The 21330-nt window shown below is 42.1% G+C and overlaps 1 protein-coding gene across 2 annotated transcripts in view; it reads left to right on the top strand.

The window, feature by feature from the left end:
* The first annotated feature begins 396 nt into the window (after positions 1-396).
* Positions 397-21330, top strand: part of ADD2 (adducin 2) — a 114931-nt gene continuing 93997 nt past the window's right edge. Inside the window, exon 1 of one of the 2 annotated variants that reach the window (XM_056571468.1) lies at positions 397-545. The gene's annotated coding sequence lies outside the window, so the exon portion shown is untranslated. Of the gene's footprint in view, positions 546-6825; positions 6848-21330 lie in introns of those variants that run through there. The other variant, XM_056571472.1, reaches the window with a different exon arrangement.

Below are 21330 nucleotides of genomic sequence, written 5' to 3'. Positions count from 1 at the left end.
AAAAAAAAAAACACATGGCATAATATATTGGAAACTACACCCCTCAAGGAACGAAACAAGCAGTACAGTGAGTAATGTTCATTAAATGGCCCTCTCACGGCCAGCATGCCGATGCATCTCCTAGTGGGGATGATAATTTTACTCTCAAGATCAGTGTTTCCAACCAGGGTGCCTCCAGCTGTTGCAAAACTACAACTCTCAGCATGCCTGGACAGCCAACGGCTGTCCGGGCATGCTGGGAGTTGTAGTTTTGCAACAGCTGGAGGCACCCTGGGTGGGAAACACTGCCCTAGATGGTCCAGTCGTGCCTTCTCCAGTGCAGCTGGGGATATTCCCTGGTGTATTGCGATGAGGTTGTACCAGGGATGCTGTTGGCTGGGTGGGTGTGGTAGGGGGCAGGCACACGGAGATCACTGTCACTGCCTTTTGTTTGCCAGCTGTACAGAGAGAGGGGCAGGGCTTCTGCTCCATAGCCAGAAACCAGGAGGAGATAACATGGGCTTCCCAACCTGCAGAAGATAACATTCCCATTGCAGAGATTAAAGGTATGTCTCCGTCATTTCCTTATTTATCCTAAGGTTATCATAGGAAAACCCTGGCTGATGCCATCCACATGCCGCAAAGATGCAATGCCATACCTGCACTGCCATTCTGTATACATTAGTAGATGGATGCATGACTTACTGTTGATTTACCTGGTACGTATATAGCGCCGACATATTCCGCAGCACTGTACAGAGATTGTCATCACTCACGTCGGTCCGCGTAGTCCTTGGGGCTTATGATGTCATTTTACCCTTTTCCAATTCCATAGGAAGCCTATTTATCTTCATGCATGTAGAATTAATGATGCCGTATAGACATACGTCTGTAAAGTCTTTATTAAACATTTTGTTATTGTTGGACGGCAGGTATGTGTTTTTCTTACTAGATGTGTATGAAAAATGATGGATGTAACAGAGCTGGGAAATAAAGCACCCTGCTGAGATTCTTTTCATGGCTGCAGTACTGGCAGCAGCCACCGGGGGAACATGCAGGCTGCAGAGGGATTCACTGACACAATATAATAAAATAATGTATTTTATGTTAGGACAAATAATGGCAAAACAGATGACGGGAAGACATGCCCATCTGCTTTGTATTGAAGCTGTTCCGGCAGGTTCCATTTGTTGCAATGCAGAAGCTGTAATGAATGCAGCCAGAGAGGGAGGACTAGGCTTATTCCTATGTGCTGGACTGTCACCAGCCATGGAGATACCTGCTGCTCCTATGAGCCCTATGACAAGAAGGTTTTGTTTAAGATGAGTTTGTAAACCCTACAAAACCTCATCAAAATGTGTAAATGACTGGAGCGGTTCTTTTTAACCCCTTATTCACTGACTGCGAGAAATGCACAATGAGGGTGTGACTGTATCGGTCTGCCAACTGTAGATGCAACAGTGTTCCCAATGGTTGATGTGACTATATACCAGGAGTGACTGCGTGCCAGTAATAAACCTACAGACATTGCATGCATTCAGTTTAAAGAGCGCTTACCCATACATTTTTTTAATAGAATTCCTTTAAAGGGGTACTCCGGTGGAAATTTATTTTTATTTTTTTTAATCAACTGGTGCCAGAAGGTTAAACAGATTTGTAAATGACTCCTATTAAAAATATTTATCCTTCCAGTACTTTTTAGCAGCTGTTTGCTACAAAGGAAATTATTTTCTTTTTGAATTTCTTTTCTGTCTGACCACAGTGCTCTCTGCTGACACCTCTGTCCGCGTCAGGAACTGTCCAGAGCAGCATAGGTTTGCTATGGGGATTTTCTCCTGCTCTGGACAGTTCCTGATACGGGCATTAGGTGTCAGCAGAGAGCACTGTAGTCAGACAGAAAAGAAATTCAAAAAGAAAAGAATTTCCTCGGTAGCATACAGCTGCTAAAAAGTACTTGAAGGGTAAAGATTATTTAATAGAAGCCATTTACAAATCTGTTTAACTTTATGGCACCAAAAAAAAAAAATGTTTTCCACCGGAGTACCCCTTTAAAGGACATCTATAGTGCAAAATAACCTATCCCCTATCTGAAGGATAGGGGATAAGTTATAGATCGCGGGGGGTCCGAGCGCTGGGGTCCCCCGCGGTCTTCGGTACGGGGCCGCGGCAATATACAGGAAAGGGGGCGTGCCGTCCCCGCATGACGCGGCGGCTGACACACCCCCTCCATGTACCCCATAGAGATACATGGAGGGGGAGTGTCTGCCGCGGATTTCTGCTGGGGACGAAACTTCACTTCCTGCAGACTGCTGGCCCGGCCCCGTCAAGGAGATCCCGGGGGGCCCCAGCGGTCGGACCCCCGCGATCTATAACTTATCCCCTATCCTTTGGATAGGGGATAAGTTATTTTGCGCTGGAATACTCCTTTAAGTCATTTAGTTTTGTGAAGTTAAATAATCTCGAAGCTGTTTTCTTTGCTAAATTACTTTTTTTTATTTAGGAAAGTTTATTGGAAACACATATATGGCCCCCACAAGCGACCACACACTCAGCTTTCTGAGACTCCTGAACGGGAAATCTGCCCAGTCATTCCACATGATGGGGACAGACCAGTATGTCCTTCAGAGAATCTGGGAAGGGCTCCACACGGAAGCTATAATGACAGCCACATTGGGTGTTACTCAGCTTTCCCAGAAACAGAACCAAAACTATAAGATACTACATAACCATGAAGTTATTATTTAGATTTAAAGAGGTATGCCAGCCATTAGCAGAATAAGTGATACATTTAAGATTGATGGTTATTCCTCCCATCACTATTATAGAAGAGGCGATGCATTATAGATTGGCAGTATTCCTCCATTCCCCCCATCACTAACATAGAATGAGTAATACATTTTAGAATGGTATTTAGTTCTTCATTTCTCCTCAGTATAAATATAGAATAAGTGATACGTTAGATTTATAGAAGTAATCCTTCATTCCTCCTCACCATTAATATAGATTAAGGGATACATTTTAGATTGGCAGCAGTCCTTCATTCCTCCACATCACTATCAGAATAAGTGATACATTTTCGATTGGTGGTTAATCCTCTGTGACAGTGCTTCCCAACCAGGGTGCCTCCAGCTGTTGCCAAAATACAACTCCCAGCATGCCTGGACAGCCGAAGGCAAGGAGACTTGTATGGCAAGGAGACTTGTATGGAGTCAAGCATGTGTTCTCCCACTCTATGCAACTCTATGGGAGGTCACAGGACACCTGTTAGCTGGAATACCCCTTTAGGTAAAAAGATTTGTGAATAAATCCATTATAAAGTAAAATATCAAATATATATATATGTGGTGGCCCAGTATGGGAGTTGTTACCCCGTACCGCAGTGTCCCCTGGGCCCCCCCTGCATCTGTTCTACTGTAATTGTATATTATCCCCTATGTTATGTATATAAGAATGTTGTATCTTTAAGAAAGGTTAACATGTGATCACCAGTTGTCATGTGAGTTGTCATGTGATTGTTACCCAGGAGGTCTCAGTGACCAGGTGACTTAAGGGTGACCAATGGGACCTCACCAGAGTCTCCCCCATAAAAGCCCTGGGATGAGTCTCTTCTCTCTCTTAGTTCCTGAGTCTTTGCTGAGGTGCAGTCGAGCCTAAGAGTCTGGAGTCATAGGAGCCTCAAGTCAAGTCTGCAGCCACAAGATACAAGTCTACAAGTAACTACAGTCACAGCTTAGTCTGTCTCCAGTCAAGTCAAGTCAGTCACTGTCATCTATTGTCAAGTCAACGTGGCCTGCACTAAATTGTCCAAAATCAGTCCCAGCAAGCCCTTAAGGTCTCTGAATTCACTGGTCACCTCTGTGGGCCCGGCTACACTGTACAGACTGTACCATCTGTCACTCTGTAAAGCTACTGTTGTCCGTAACTTGGCGTCGGAGTCATTACTGCCCCCGTACCTAGTCCAGGATCCAGCAGTATACCTTCAGGTGGTATTGAGGATAAACCACGCCCTGGCGTCACGAATACAAGGGGTTAATGCCATCTGCAGTAGTTCCATCTGTCCTGCATCTCGCCCGATACCACATATAAATATTATGCACTATGTCTAATCTTAGTATAGAATTGGTTTTGGTTCAGGGTTGTTCATCTTCATTTGCTGCCTTGATTATTATTCGTGGGTCATATTTCTGGACATTAGTACTTTGCTTATCTGCAGTATTGCATGAGGTCATCTGTTGCAGCACAGTAATGGATTTCGAAGCTGTCTCCCTTTTAACCCTTTCACTGACTAAGAATACATTCATAGGTGATGGAGAACCAATAATATCTTGCCATTGTCTTTTCAATGTGTAGTTATCAGTATAATGGAATCCCTAAAAAGTATTACAGTATAAGACATTTACGGGTGTGTAAAAGATAATTTAAAAGACGATGGGAGAAAAAAAATGTTTATTATAAACACATGATGAGTTACTTTGTTGATTCTTTCATGGAGTAACTACAAGTCCATGTGACTTTTATGGGGTCCCTGGAGAGACATGACCAATTTCAAGGGTGTGTACACATGTTCAGGTTTTTAGATGCAGTTTTTGAATTAAAGGTTTTATTTAAAAAGAGAAGTCCCAGTCTTTCTTTTATATGTGTCCTCCATATATGATCCGTTCTGGGCATTGGCTTCAAAAACTGCATCAAAAAATCAAGGTGGGAACAAACCCTTATGGGTGCCAAGAGCCAGCACAAGGATATGGGGGGACATTTATCAATGTTTGCTTTATGTATTCCTTTTTTTTAGTCATTTTTTTCATACAATTTTTTTGCTTATGTGCGACTTATTTATCAACTGATTTCAGCCTGTTGATAAATTTCTTTCACGTAAGCAATTTTTTATTTATTGTTTGCTTTGGTAGTGGCTTTTTCTGCTCCATGTCTGAGCTGGAGTAAATTTAGTAGGTTTTTTCATGCAATGCAACTTTTTTGCGACTTTCGCACATGATAAATCTCTGACCACTGCAAGTCCAAAATCCCTTTTTGCTTTGGTAAGCAAGTTTATTTTATTTTTATTTTTTGCTTAGGGTACTGCACAGTCAAAAAGTCGCACAAAAAATAGAGTAGTCGCACATGTGACTTTATTGCGACAATTTTAAGAAAAAAAACCTACTAAATGCTTTGATAAATATCCCCCATGGTCTTCACACTTGCGTAAATGTTAGCAAACAAAGTGGAAAATATACTCAAAGCATAAAAATGTAATTATTTTGGGTGGTTAGGAGCAAGGTGTGGTCATGCAGCATGAACCTAATAATCTTTTCAATGGGTCCACCCATCCTCTATGTGCATCAATGTTATGGCTATGCTTCTCCAACCCTTCTGGGGAAATACAAGCGTAAATTGAAGGTAAAAAGTGATCCAAGCTTTATAGGAGAATTATTATTATTACTCATTCACGTTTCGGTAGCCAGGAATATTGCATCCTCAGTACAGTCCAGTCTAAAGGGCATTGACCACACCCATACAGAAGTAGGTGTGAATGGAAGCTGCTGGACTGCATCCAAAAACAGGGCTTGAACAGTACAAATGTTTAAGTTTATTCATTTAGCAGTAATACATTTATCGCACAGCAGCCCACTGACCAACGCATTTCTAGTGCCTCACGCGCCCTTAGTCATGATCCATGGACCATACTAAGGGCAGGTGTGATGCCAGAAATGCGTCGGACAGTGGGATGCGGTACATTATTTATTATAATGCCACTATAATAAACTTGAAAAGTCTACCCATTCAAGCTTGATCCGCCCTTTTTTTTTTGAATGTGGTTACTTTGGTGTCTTCAGTCATAGCACTGGATCCATGCACACTTGAGTCTGGTGAGCTGAATATACTATTATCTAAGCTGCTGAACAGACCTGTTATACGGAGGACAGACAAGGTTATTACAGTCATGTTGTAGTGCATGCTGGATCAGCCATTTTACTACACATATATCATACAAATACAATATTGATCCAATGAAATGCATATAGTAGCTAAGCTCGTATGCATTAACCCAGTGTGCTGTCAGTGAAGCCATGCAGCAACCCAGGCTAATGGATTAAGGAGCCAGAGATGCAACATTAGCTTCTTGCAGAACACCTTATTTCCTCATCATTGTTTACTAAGAGTATTTTTGCATTTTGGAATGAATTTTGGACTCGGGCACGATCTGCCATGATGTTCTCCTCCTTGCTCTCCCATTCTCCCATGCCCAATGCCAAGTGGCCAATGTGTGTCACACTGCCTATAGGAGTGGGTTACATATAAATCACCTTCCAATCTGACTCACTCGAGTTATTTCAGATTCACGCCTATGTGATCTTCCCACGCAGCTGTGTGAATAGCAATCTGCCAGCTCCTCATGACAATCTGAAGTCTCTGCTGTAGGGAAGGATCGCATTGATTTTTAATGGAAAAATGAACACTTAAAAAGGAGAGAGCTGGCTGTTCCCCTACACAAGGGCGTTCTCCACTGTAAAATGTGATGCTAGCGGCAAACCTCCGAGCACAATCCCATCCAAAATCGCAGTGCCGTTGTTTCTTTGCCCACATGACTTGCTAATGATCTCAGTATAGGATTTTTTTTTTTAAATGTTCTATGCATTTACTGTTTGTGTCTTTATGTCATATATAGGATTAAATGCAGCTTTCTCTACACTGGTGGATTTTAAACTGTGGTATGTTTGGCAAAACAACGACTCCCAGCATGCCCGGACAGCCGTTGAAGCCGTTGGAGTTGGAGTTTTGCTGGAGGTCCACAGTTTGAAGACCATTGCAACAGTTTGGCAACAGCTGAAGGTCCACCGCTATACACCAGCCGAACATTTACTAATGACTAAGGGTACATACACAATTCAATATTTTGTTGTAACTGCGCCGCAACAAACTGTGCCGAAAAAGTTTTTATTGCCGTTTTGCAGCAGTTGTGATCTTGCTTTTGGTCAGAACCATTCCCATTCATAGGGGGATATTTTTCAAAACATGTGCAGAGAAAAATGGGACCAGTTGCCCATAGCAACTAATCAGATCGCTTCTTTCATTTTTAAAAAGGCCTCTGAAAAAAAAAAGAAGCAATATGATTGGTTACTATGGGCAACTGCTTCACTTTTCCTCTGCACGGGTTTTGATAAATGTTTCCCATAGTCCTTGGAAATACTGTTAAAATAAATAAATAAAGGGAACACTTAAACATTGTAACTCCAAGTCAATCACACTTGTGTGAAATCACACTGTCCACTCAGGAAGCAACACTGATTGACAATCAATTTCACATGCTGTTGTGCAAATGGAACAGACAACAGGTGGAAATTATAGGCAATTAGCAAGACACCTCCAATACAGGAGTGGTTCTGCAGGTGGTGACCACAGACCACTTCTCAGTTCCTATGCTTCCTGGCTGATGTTTGGGTCACTTTTGAGTGCTGGCGGTGCTTTCACTCTAGTGGTAGCATGAGACGGAGTCTTAAACCCACACAAGTGGCTCAGGTAGTGCATCTCATCCAGGATGGCACATCAATGCGAGCTGTGGCAAGAAGCTTTCATGTGTCAGTCAGCATAGTGTCCAGAGCATGGAGTTGCTACCAAAAGACAGGCCAGTACATCAGGAGACATGGAGGAGGCCGTAGGAGGGCAACGACCCAGCAAAAGGACCTCTACCTTCGCCTTTGTGCAAGGAGGAGCAGGAGTAGCACTGCCAGAGCCCTGCAAAATGACCTCCAGCAGGCCACAAATGTGCATGTGTCCACTCAAACGGTCAGAAACAGACTCCATGAGGGTGGTATGAGGGCCCAACGTCCACAGGTGGGGGTTGTGCTTACAGCCCAACACCGTGCAGGATGTTTGGCATTTGCCAGAGAACACCAAGATTGGCAAGAACGTTCTGCTGCCTGCAACATCCTCCAGCATCACCAGTTTGGCGGTGGGTCAGTAATGGTGTGGGGTGACATTTCTTTGGGGGGCCACACAGCCTCCATGTGCCTGCCAGAGGTAGCCTGACTGCCATTAGGTACTGAGATGAGATCCTCAGACCCCTTGTGAGATCATATGCTGGTGCGGTTGGCCCTGGGTTCCTCCTAATGCAAGACAATGCTAGACCTCATGTGGCTGGAGTGTGTCAGCAGTTCCTGCAAGAGGAAGGCATTGATGCTATGGAATGGCCCAACCGTTCCCCAGACCTGAATCCGATTGAGCACATCTGGGACATCATGTCTCGCTCCATCCACCAACCCCACGTTGCACCACAGACTGCCCAGGAGTTGGCGGATGCTTTAGTCCAGGTCTGGGAGGACATCCCTCAGGAGACCATCCGCCACCTCATCAGGAGCATGCCCAGGCATTGTAGGGAGGTCATACGGGCACGTGGAGGCCACACACACTACTGAGACTCATTTTGACTTGTTTTAAGGACATTACATTAAAGTGTGATCAGCCTGTAGTGGGGTTTTCCACTTTGATTTTGAGTGTGACTCCATATCCAGACCTCCATGGGTTGATAAATTTGATTTCCATTGAAAATTTTTGTGTGATTTTGTTGTCAGCACATTCAACTATGTAAAGACGAAAGTATTTCATACGATTAGTTCATTCATTCAGATCTAGGATGTGTTATCTTAGTGTTCCCTTAATTTTTTTGAGCAGTGTATAAATTTTAGCGCACACACTTTCCCATGGGTAAAATAATCTTTATTGCAAATAATTTTTGGAAGGATCAGGGCCAGGGCTTTTTATTTTTGCATTTCCATTTAGAAGAGTTCAGAATGGTAACAGTCTTAAGTAACAATGTGAAATCACATAAGATCAGACACATTGTGCATAATGAAGTCTCTTTATCCTCTGCACAAATTAATGGCCCTCTTGGGAATTGTGCAAACTCATTAACTTATTGTAGACCTTAAATATCTAATTCTGAGAGTCTTCTTCCATGCATGGGAATACTTTAAAAGGTTATGTTTCTGGCTCCTTTGGGCTATAGGTTCAGGATACAGTTAGGACCAGCTTTTGAGGGTATGCAGTCACACGGGACAAATGGAGCACCTTAGAAGTCCAGGCACCTGTGTCTTGTATTCTCTAGAAATCTTTGTAATAATTGCACAGTAGTATTATTGTCTAGACATTTTACAGCACTGTGTTTAGTTTGATTTGGAGTTATCTGGTTATGGCGTGTTCTTTTTATTTGAGCAAATTATTTATGGTATTGTGTGGTATTGCTATGTAGGTACTATACATGAGGAACATACTTTTTAAGACTGGCCCTACACCCTGCAATATTGCTCTGGAGGAATGGCCAAAAATTATACGGTAGAAGCCAAAAACTCCTTCCCAACTTCAAATCTGGCATTAAGAATAAATCAATGGATCAACCACTCTTCTCCGGAATGTCGTACTTTTGCAGTGTGTGGTAGTATAAGGTTCAGGTTGGGGGCAACTGATGTGGGGTACCCCTACAGACTTGTGACGATATAGCAAGGGGCCTGGCAGTGAATGCCTTGCTATAGGAGATAGTACAGCAATAAATGGTCAGACACGGCTCTATGAATGCAAAACCCATGATGACTTTACTTGCAGGAGGTACTGATACTTGGCAATTATAGCGACATACAGTTGTACTCAAAAGTTTGCATACCCTTGGAGAATTGGTCATCTATATACCATGAGTATGCAGGCAAAACACATTTTATTAATTATGGGACTCATAATTAATGAGAGTATAGAAGAAAATGGCCAAGTGCTGTGCAGGTGGTGTAATGAGTTGTGTTACTGAAGCCACGGAGGCAGTCATTACACCACTTGGCCGTTTTCTTCTATACTCTCCTCCGCACCAGTCCTGTTTAATTCTGAGGAAGGTCCTGGTAGGACCGAAACGTCAATAATTATGTATGGACTGTGAAAATTTAAATCCTTTTGCATCGTATATTTGAGTGCCAAGTTTTTCCTTATATTATGGTCACAGTGCACAGGTCACGAAGCATGCCTACAACATTCTACCACAGGAGTTAATAAGTATTATGTTTTAAAGCATATCTACTAAATGTTGTTTACATAAGGCATACCTGTACACACTTGCCATCTGGGTGTATCTATGCCCTGGAGTGTTAAGTGTCTATGAGGCGAGTACAGTAGCTGTGCTTGCTTTATAGGTGGTTAGTGACAGCTACTTTCAGTAGTGGGGCACTCACCACTAATGACAGGCAGTGACCGCGCAACTGCAGGTGTCTGATGAGTTAAAATGGTGGCCAATATAATTGTCCCCTACAGAAGCAGAAAAAGTGTAAAATTATGTAAATGGCCCCTTTCCTAATAAAAATGTAAATCGCCCCTTTTTCCCATGTTACAAAATTAAATAAAATAAAAAAATAAACATATTTGGTATCAACTTGTTGGAAATTATCCAAACTATTAAAATATATGTTTATGATACCACACAATTAACAGTGTTAACGTGGGGAAAAAAATGCCAAAAAGAGTTATTTTTGAATCCATTAAAGGTGTTCCCTGTAGATAGGGGATAAGATGTTTGCCATGGAGTACCCCTTTCATATATCAGAAAAAATAAATAAAAAGTGATCAAAAAGTCCTATCAAAACAAACATAGTACTGATAAAAACTACAGATCACGGCACGCCATGAGGTATGAATCACAGAGACAAAACAAATGGAATCCCTCTCAGCCGGTATAGAAAACAGATTGATCTACTTTAATAGGATTTGACAACCATGGGATGCTTATTAAGAAAACTTAGTTTGGCAGGCTGGGATCACATAGGTGATTACCCTCTTCTCCTTTTTTGTTATTTACTCTTTTTCTCTTTACCCTTATCTTTTTGTACTTAAAAATTATATTTTTTCCATTCCCTCTTCTCTACTTGTCCAATGTCATTCTTATCTCCTACCTTTTGTTATATCATAATCCGAACCTAAGGGATTGACCTATAGACACCTTTAGACAGTATATGGTTAAACATTTTTACTTAATTAGAATTTTTTTTATTTATTTATTTTTTTTAAACATGGTTAGTTTGACTTATTTTTAAGATGGACTCATCATGTATCAACCCTTGGAGTTTGAAAAGAGACCTCACCTCCTCCTTTGCTTAAGTAATCTTTATTTCATATTTGATTTTCTATAAGTTAAAATGTGGTAACAATGTTTATAAAAAAACAACTATATAAAAAAGGGCCCTCATATAGCCCCATATACAAAAAAGCATAAAAAGGTTATAGGGGTAAGAAGAGGACAATTGTAAGCATACTGATTTTGTTAAGAATAAGTTTAACTTTTTTTTTTCAAATTATAGAAGAACTATATAAAGTGGGTATCATTTTAGTTGCATCTATGCATCTTTATGGGAGAGCTGGAGAGACAGCATTCAGGTATCTTTGGCTTTCCCATAGAGATACATGGAGGGGGGGGGTGTTGGCTGCCTCTTCGTGCGGGGGTCGATAGGCTCTCACCTGGGACTGCTAGGATGCAGGAGATAGCGAGGGTCCCCAGCGGTGCACCTCCCCCCCTCTCGCAATCTAAAACTTATAAACTTATACCCTATTCTGAATTTTTAAGCACTGGAGTGCTCCTTTAACCCCTTAAGGACTCAGCCCATTTTGGCCTTAAGGACTCAGACAATTTAATTTTTACGTTTTCATTTTTTCCTCCTCGCCTTCTAAAAATCATAACTCTTTTATATTTTCATCCACAGACTAGTATGAGGGCTTGTTTTTTGCGCGACCAGTTGTCCTTTGTAATGACATCACTCATTATATCATAAAATTTATGGCGCAACCAAAAAACACTATTTTTGTGGGGAAATTAAAACGAAAAACGCAATTTTGCTAATTTTGGAAGGTTTTGTTTTCACGCCGTACAATTTATGGAAAAAATTACGTGTTCTTTATTCTGAGGGTCAATACGATTAAAATGATACCCATTATTATATACTTTTATTTTATTGTTGCGCTTAAAAAAAATCACAAACTTTTTAACCAAATTAGTACGTTTAGAATCCTTTTATTTTGATGACCTCTAACTTTTTTATTTTTCCGTATAAGTGGCGGTATGGGGGCTCATTTTTTGCGCCATGATCTGTACTTTTTTTTTATACCATATTTGCATATAAAAAACTTTTAATACATTTTTTATAATTTTTTTTAAATAAAATGTATTAAAAAAGTAGGAATTTTGGACTTTTTTATTTTTTTTTCGTTCACGCCGTTCACCGTACGGGATCATTAACATTTTATTTTAATAGTTCGGACATTTACGCACGCGGCGATACCAAATATGTCTATAAAAAATGTTTTTTACGCTTTTTAGGGGTAAAATAGGAAAAAACGGACGTTTTAATTTTTTATTGGGGGAGGGGATTTTTCACTTTTTTTTTACTTTTACTTTTACATTTTTTTACATTTTTTTTTACACTTGAATAGTCCCCATAGGGGACTATTCATAGCAATACCATGATTGCTAATACTGATCTGTTCTATGTATAGGACATAGAACAGATCAGTGTTTTCGGTCATCTTCTGCTCTGGTCTGCTCGATCACAGACCAGAGCAGGAGACGCCGGGAGCCGCACGGAGGAAGGAGAGGGGACCTCCGTGCGGCGTTATGAATGATCGGATCCCCGCAGCAGCGCTGCGGGCGATCCGATCGTTCATTTAAATCGCGAACTGCCGCAGATGCCGGGATCTGTATTGATCCCGGCACCTGAGGGGTTAATGGCGGACGCCCGCGAGATCGCGGGCGTCGGCCATTGCCGGCGGGTCCCTGGCTGCGATCAGCAGCCGGGATCAGCCGCGCATGACACGGGCATCGCTCCGATGCCCGCGGTTATGCTTAGGACGTAAATGTACCACCTCACCAGGTAAGTACCACCTCACCAGGACGTACATTTACGTCCTGCGTCCTTAAGGGGTTACTGTCATTAAAAAACTACTTTTGACATGCTGATCAGACATGTCAAAAGTAACTGATCATACTGGGTCTCACTCTTGAGACCTGGTGCGATCACAACTTATTAGCCAGGAAAGCGAGTGGCATTGCGCTCTGCTCCCCGGCCAGCTGAGACATGAGTCTATTTCTCTGATTAGACTTCTATGCAGAGAAATTCACAGATTGTCAAAAGCTGTTTTTAATGACAGTAATGCTTTAAGGGGTTAAGGGCTATGAAAATTAGAGAAATCCAGTCCATACAGGAGACACTATTAATACCCTGTTGAAGTATTATTGTCCCCCCGCTAAATATAAGAGTCTTGTCAGTCCCAATAAGACTTATCAGTCCCAATAAGACAGGGTTAATTCCACTATAATATCTGCCTGGCAGTATGACAGCAGGAACTGGGTTTGTTACATTATTAATTTTCATTTGTATTTACCACTTGGTCCCATCATCCATTTCCCATTAATCTGGATGTCTGGATGTGCCGTTGGTTCCAGGCCTGTAATTATATGTCTGTACTTCCCAGAACAATCTTCTTGTTTCATCAGCTCAGGCAAACATTTGGGGTAATCTCATTTTCCACTTAATGGAAACAACTTAAGAAAATGACCACCTTAGAAGAGACAACTACCAGCAATTGTTACTCGTGTGAATGGTACAGAACCGTAAGGCAAAAAGAACATTTTGTGGTGTATTTGGATTATTCTGACAAAATAAATGATTATGACTTAGTCGCCTAGTGATCCCCAGAACATGAGAACAGATGAAATGTCATTTAGTTACAGACATATGTTTTTATAGGTCCGCATGGATTTCTTCTTGGTTGTACCTAATGATTTTTTTATGCAGTGGAGGCTACATAAATGAATGTGTGAATGTGTGCGTGGGCTGCGTTCATTTTTCACAAAACCGCCAGAACCGCTGTTGCGTGAGGAGGGCGTTTATTACAGTGTGTCACCCCAGTAGTAGGTGATTACATGAGGAAGGGTTTGTTACAGTGTGTCACCCCAGTAGTAAGGTAGGGCGTGTCAAAGGGCAGAGCCAATGGGCGGGGTTAAGGGGCAGAAAAATTAGCTTTCGCCTAGGGTGGAAAAAAATCCTTGAACTAGCTCTGCCGATGTGCTCCTCTTTTTGGCGTTGTAGGTAGATCCATCACAGTGGCGCTGGGCCAATCACTGGAGGCAACAAACACTCACCTAGCTACGTCACAGTGATGAACATCTAATCACTGGCTGAGGCGGGACGCCTCAGCCAGTGATTAGATGTTCATCACTGTGACGTAGCTAGGTGAGTGTTTGTTGTCATACAGGGCTCATGCATGCAGCAATGCCATTATCCCGGACTCTTAATGGGGTTTTCCACTTTAAAAAGCCCATTGTCTTACACCCTATTGGGCAATTTGTAGAGGGTCCCCTGTTCAGGAGCCATATCTCTCAACCAAAAGGAACGAGGATTATAAAGAGTGCCTCTGGCTCTGAAGGTCCTGTCCTGCCCTGCACTACACAGACAACACTTTGCGTTGAATGGGCACTGTATAATACCTAATTTCCTCTGTGGCGGAACTGCAGTGAAATTAAACACTTACTAAAGCAGGAAGACTCATCGTAATAAGCTTCTTGTTAAAGAACACTTAATAAGTATAGAGAGGGAGAAAACGTTAACTAGTATTATTCACATTGATCCATCCCACCAACCAACCGTAGTTGTCAAATTTTAACAAAAAGATTTTGTTTACCCCGGCATTAGAGACTCTAGTCAGATTCTCCACAACCTTTGCAGGTGTGACAGAATAGCGCTGCAACACAGTGGAACACTAGGGATCCCAATGTAAGTCTATGGGGTCTGTTCAGGGCCAGTTCTGCTTATAGGCAAAATAGGCAGCTGCCTAGAGCACCCTCTTGATGGGGGTGCCACTCTGCTCACTGCAAAAAAGTTGGTAGCCACCCAGCATTCAAAGTACCCACCGCTCATCCGAAGCAACCGTCCAGCCAGTACCACCATTGCAACCCGCCTGCATTCTTCAGCCTTCTGGAGGAGCGCAGTGCCGGCTTCAAGGACAGACAGGCAGGTACGGACATCGCGAGCGCCTCCATACATACGCCCCATGAGGAGGAGGTTTGCTACAGTGTGTCACTCCCGTTGTTAGGTGGGGTGTGTCAAAGGGCGTGCCAAAGGGCCAGTGGTTGGGGTCAAGGGGCTTTTGCCTAGGGTGGCAAAAATCCTTCCACGAGCCCTGGGTTTGTTGGTATCCATCCTACTATGATTAGAGAAAGTTGTGGCTTCCATTATAAATATAGGTCACAACACTAGTCTGAACCGAGCCTCATCACTATGCAAATAAGCAAAATTGTTTCTGAAAATAAGATGAACTATTAAAATTTTATTAGCTAAGATTTTATAAAGTCTTATATGTGAGATATATATTGTCTAGCAAGCTGCCTGTATTAGCAGATGATTGGGAAGCGACATTAAGGCCTGCCCTTATATCATCAGATCAATACGCATGGCCTTTCATTGTGACATTTACAGAAGACGGTGCGGCTGAATCAGGTCCTTTTATGTGTCTGTGTTTAGTGATACATAATGGTGCGTCATGGGTGTGATGGGCTCCATAACATCCCCCTGCAGGCCCGCTGAATAGCAAATGACATTACAGTGCAAATCCAGAAAGGCTTCTATAATGTCAAATTACCAGGAGGCCCTAATATGTGCCGGAACATCAGACCTTACAGAAACCAGAAGGGAACAGTTCATGTTTTAGGAAGTATTAGATATTCATGTGTTCCCACAAGACATTATTAAAATAACAATAAAACCCCAATCTGGTTGCAGTCAGGGAAGAACACCAGTGAAGATGAAGCATTCTAATAGATGAGCAAAAAAGCAGTGAAAATATATTGCATAACAATCTGATACTTACTAGCAGACAATGCTAAAATCTCAACTTTACAGTAGTTGTCCGGGTTGGGGGTGTTTTTAAATGTATTGCTGGTCATGCCGTGAATATAACAAAGTGCCATACTTACCTGCCCCGCTTCCTTCCATTTCACACATGGGTTAGAGGGTGAAGCGGAAGTCACTATCTCTAAAGGGGTTAGCCAGGAAAAACATTTTTTTATATAAATCAACTGGTTCCAGAAAGTTAAACAGATTTGTAAATTACTTCTATAAAAAAAAAATCTTAATCCTTTCAGTACTTATGAGCTGCTGAAGTTGAGTTGTTCTTTTCTGTCTAAGTGCTCTCTGATGACACGTGTCTCGGGAACTGTCCAGAGTAGAAGCAAATCCCCATAGCAAACCTCTCCTACTCTGTGCAGTTCCCGAGACAAGCAGAGATGTCAGCAGAGAGCCCTGTTGCCAGACAGAAAAGAACAACTCAAATTCAGCCGCTGATAATTATTGGAAGGATTAAGATTTTTTAATGGAAGTAATTTACAAATCTGTTTAACTTTCTGGAGCCAGTTGATATAAAAAAAAGTTTTTTCCTGGAATACCCCTTTAAGTCTATTGAGAAGATTTATCACAACCTGTGCAGACGAAAAGTGGAGCAGTTGCCCATAGCAACCAATCAGATTGCTTCTTTCATTTTGCAGAGGCCCCTTTGAAAATAAAAGAAGCAATCTGGTTGCTATGGGCAACTGCTCCACTTTTCCTCTGCCCAAGTTTAGATAAAATTCCCCATATGAGCGACATATGAGCAATAGGGGGAGATTTATCCGAACATTTGCAGAGGAAAATTTGCCCAGTTGCCCATAGCAACCAATCAGATTGCATTTTTTATTTTGCACAGGCCCTTTTAAAAATGAAAGAAGCAATCTGATTGGTTGCTGTGAGGTGCAGGGTAGATGTTATAACCCAAGGGGCAGATGTTATTAACCCCTTCTTGTTGTGACGGCAGGGCGTGGTTTATCCTTAACCAACCGAAGGTAATACCACTGGTCCTGGGCTAGGCACGGGGGCAATGAAGACACCGACGTCAAGTTACAGACAAACGGCAGCTTTACTGAGGGTAGACAGATGGCACAGTCTATGTAGTACAGCCAATATCCCAAGGAGGTGACCAGTGACACAGGGGGACCTCGCAGGCTTGCTGGGACTTGCAGTATGTAGAGACACTTTAGTGCAGGCCACGGTGACTAGACAATTGACTTGACTGATGACTGACTTGTGACTGACAAGATGATGACTTTTAGCTTACTTGAGCGGACTTGTGGCTGCAGATTTTAGGCTTGAGGCCTCCAATGCTCTGGACACACTCTGTAAGACATCTTGACTGCACTGGACCTCAGGAACAAGAGAGCTGCAGCTCCCCTGATTATATAGGGGGGCTGTGCAAGGAGCCCATAGGTCACTTGGGAGGTCACCTGGTCACTAGTGCCTACTGGGTAACAATCACATGGTATAACAATTAAAGAAACAGTACATTGTTAATATCACAACTTATATACACAGGGGATAATACATAAAGGGGACCCTGGGGACATGGAGAGACTCTGCCTGACAGGGCAGGAGAAGTATGGGGAAACACTATCCCTTACTGGGCCACCACACACAGATATTGATAAATCTTACCCATAAACTTATATAGAGAAAGTGACTTTCACTTTACACACAAATCCATGTGTGAAATGGCTGGTCACAATGCAGCATGCAAGGGCTGGGCCAGGTGAATAGAAGTGGGAATGGATCCACACAGGAGATAGGAAGCAGTGTTTAGTTTCACCGTGCTTTTGACCCTGATGAAATAAAATTTAGGGCTGAAGGGTCCCTTTACAGGAGTACTCCGGGAAAAAAATTATTTTTTATTTTTTTTAAAACTTGGCCAGAATATCGATATTTAAAAAAATAAACTGGACTTGCCTACTGTTGCTCCCCCGATTCCTCTGGTATCCTGCTCCTGTCCTCCTCTGTGGTCCGCTTCCTGCTTCTTGTAGTCGATGTGTCATACTGCACTCAGCTTAATGCGGACTGTAGCAATGTCCCGGCTCGAAGCGGCAGTGTGATGTATTAAGCCCCGGCCCTGGTCTTTTTCCTGATGCCCGGGCCCAATAGCTCAAGGTGATGCTCAGCCAACCACTGGTCGAGGCGTGACTTATCTGTGGTCGGTGATAAGCTGAGCCGCAGCGTGACGCGACTGCACCCTAAAGAGGCTTTTCGGTCAGTTCCCAAAAAAATATAGTTTTTATATCACTTTGTAGCCTTGGGTTACCTGGTTCCAATGCTTTGTACTTTTGGTTGACTATACTTTTCACTGAATTGTCAGATGGGCAAAATGGGGATGTGAATGTTAGGCATATGGGGTGTGAATAGGAGACTGATTGGGACATGAATGGAATCTCACGAGTCAGGGGGCTTAGGAAGAAAATAAAAACACAGTTAGAATCAGATATATACATTAAGCTGGTCAAAGTATGTCCTGCTGCTGGAACCTGCTGTCTGTGTGTGTGTGGGGGGGGGGGGGGGGGGGAGACTATCAACAAGTGTTTAATTTTTCTGCAGCACCACCACAGGGAAAACAAAGCATTATTCAGTTCTCATTGAAATAAATGGACTTTGTGGCACAACATGGCAGCATGGTGGCTCAATGGTCAGCATTCATGTTCTGCAGTTTTGAGGTCCTAGTTCTTTTTCTTGGAGTTTGTATGTTCTCCCTATGTTTGTTTAGGTTTCCTCTGGGTATTTTGGTTTCTGTTAAAGGGGTTCTCCACCATATGGTGATTTTAGTACGTACCTGGCAGACAGTAATGGACATGCTTAGGAAGCATCTGCACTTGTCTTGGGGATAAATGGCCATGTTGTGAGATTACATAACACTGTGGCTAGCTTTTTCTGAACTTTTATTTCCTGTTTTGACTTTTCTTTTTTTGACTACAAATCCCACAATTCCATTTTCCTCCCTCCCACACATCAGCCACCCCACCCATTGAAACAAAAGACCTGTGGTTTTCAATCAGGGTGCCTACAGCTGTTGCATTAGTTGCAGATTCATCTCTTTCCCACCAAGTGATCGCTCCACCCATTGAAGCAGACAAGCTCCCTGTCACCAGCTGACTAGTGAGTCAGGTCTCGGCCGCATTGCAACCTGGGAAAAATCTGAGACAACAGTCATTATGTATGCTGGTAAAAATAAATATTGGGGTGAAAATCACAGAAGAATTGTGAGAAAACCATCACACACAGGTACAGACACTATATTATGAACTACACTAACTTTAAAAATGAGGTGTTTGTTTTTTTTAAACCAAAACAACATCTGTTCTATTATGCCACAATTTTTTCTTATGCCAGGCTTGCAACCACTTTTCTATATGCCAGTGCTTTGCAACAAGTAACCGTCTGGTAGAATGATACATATGCTTTCTGCTGTGAAAATGTAGTTCTCAACATGGTACAGGTTGTAGATACATAGCAGCTGGAGAACCAGAGGTTACAATTCACAGATCACTGCTCCACACTTTCTACAAGCCATAATCCCTACTTATTGCTAACCCTCAGACTCTTGGTTCAGCACTCTGGACAGCTCACTACCCTCAATGAAGCATCTCCTCATAGTACACTACATTAACTCTCATGATTGGGCTAGAAAAACCATTAAGGGTACGTTCACACATACAGGATCCTGCGCAGATTTGACGCACAGTATTTGTAACTGCCGATTAGAAGCTGTGATCAGTCATTTAGTTTACATTGAAATGTGCAGCAGAAAATCCTGCGCTTCAAATCTGCATACATGTGAACGTACCCTAAGGGCTTAACAGCTTCTAATCTGCAGTTACAAATCCTGCGCATCAAATCTGCACAGGATCCTGTATGTGTGAACGTACCCTAAAGAGGTTTTCCAACAGTCAACATAAAATGTTCACATGCTGGCATCAGCATAAAACAGTATGGGAGGAATTCACACCAATACATGTTTATATCATGTGATCCTTTAATCGAAATGTAAACCTTTATTTAGCTCAGCAGGTCCATATAACCACCATATGGGCACAGAAGACTAAGCATGCATCATGTGCATGCACCTATGATATAGACAGAGAAGACTAAGCATGCATCATGTGCATGCACCTATAATATAGATAGAGAAGACTAAGCATGCATCATGTGCATGCACCTATAATATAGACAGAGAAGACTAAGCATGCATCATGTGCATGCACCTATAATATAGGCAGAGAAGACTAAGCATGCATCATGTGCATGCACCTATAATATAGGCAGAGAAGACTAAGCATGCATCATGTGCATGCACCTATGATATAGACAGAGAAGACTAAGCATGCATCATGTGCATGCACCTATAATATAGACAGAGAAGACTAAGCATGCATCATGTGCATGCACCTATAATATAGACAGAGAAGATTAAGCATGCATCATGTGCATGCACCTATAATATAGACAGAGAAGACTAAGCATGCATCATGTGCATGCACCTATGATATAGACAGAGAAGACTAAGCATGCATCATGTGCATGCACCTATGATATAGACAGAGAAGACTAAGCATGCAGCAGATCCATAGACGCACCATATAGGCACTGAAGACTGAGAATGCGGAAAGTCCACAGACCCTCCATATGAACACAAAATACTTCACATATAGCAAATTCAAAGACCCGCAATATGGAGCTAGAAGACTAAGCATGAGGCGGGTTTGTAGACTAACCACATGGAGCTAGAAAAGAATTTGGCAGGTTTATATACCATCCATTATAGCCATAAAAGTCTAAGCATGAACCAGGTCTATGGAACCACCATATGGACATAGAAGACTAAGCATGCAGCAAGTCTACAAACCCACCATATTGACATTGAAGTCTAAGTATGCAAGAGGTACAAACACTATTTACAATATTGGCCTAGAAAACTAAGCAGTAGGTTCATAGACCAACCATATGGAGCTTGAAGACTAAGCATGTGGTAGGACTGTGGACCAGTCATTTAAGCTGTAAAAGGCTAAGGTATCAGAAAGTCCATGGACCCAGCATATAACCATAACAATTTAAGCTTGTAGCAGGTCAATAGACCGATCATTTAGAGATAAAAGGCTATAGATGCAGCTGGTCCATAGACCCATTATATAACCCTAAAAGGCTTAACTTGTAGCAGGTCCACCGACCTATTGTTTAGACATAGTCATCCCCAAAATCTCAACAACAAAAAACAAATTACTTTATAATAAAATTTTTGAACTTGAAGTTGACTGTAGTGCTACTTGCCAGAAGTTTACTTCCATTTGAATCTTAAACCTAGACTTAAAAAGGCTCTGTGGTCAGTCCCAAAGAAATTGAGTTTTTATATTTCTTTGTAGCCTTGGGTTCCGATTCCAAGACTTTCTTGTTACACCATCTGCTATGAGTTGTCAGGATTTTACTTTTGATTGACTAT

This window comes from Hyla sarda, chromosome 4 (assembly GCF_029499605.1).
Source record: "Hyla sarda isolate aHylSar1 chromosome 4, aHylSar1.hap1, whole genome shotgun sequence".
NCBI lineage: Eukaryota > Metazoa > Chordata > Amphibia > Anura > Hylidae > Hyla > Hyla sarda.
Note: the sequence above shows the minus strand (reverse complement) of the source record. Positions and strands in the feature narration are given on the sequence as shown.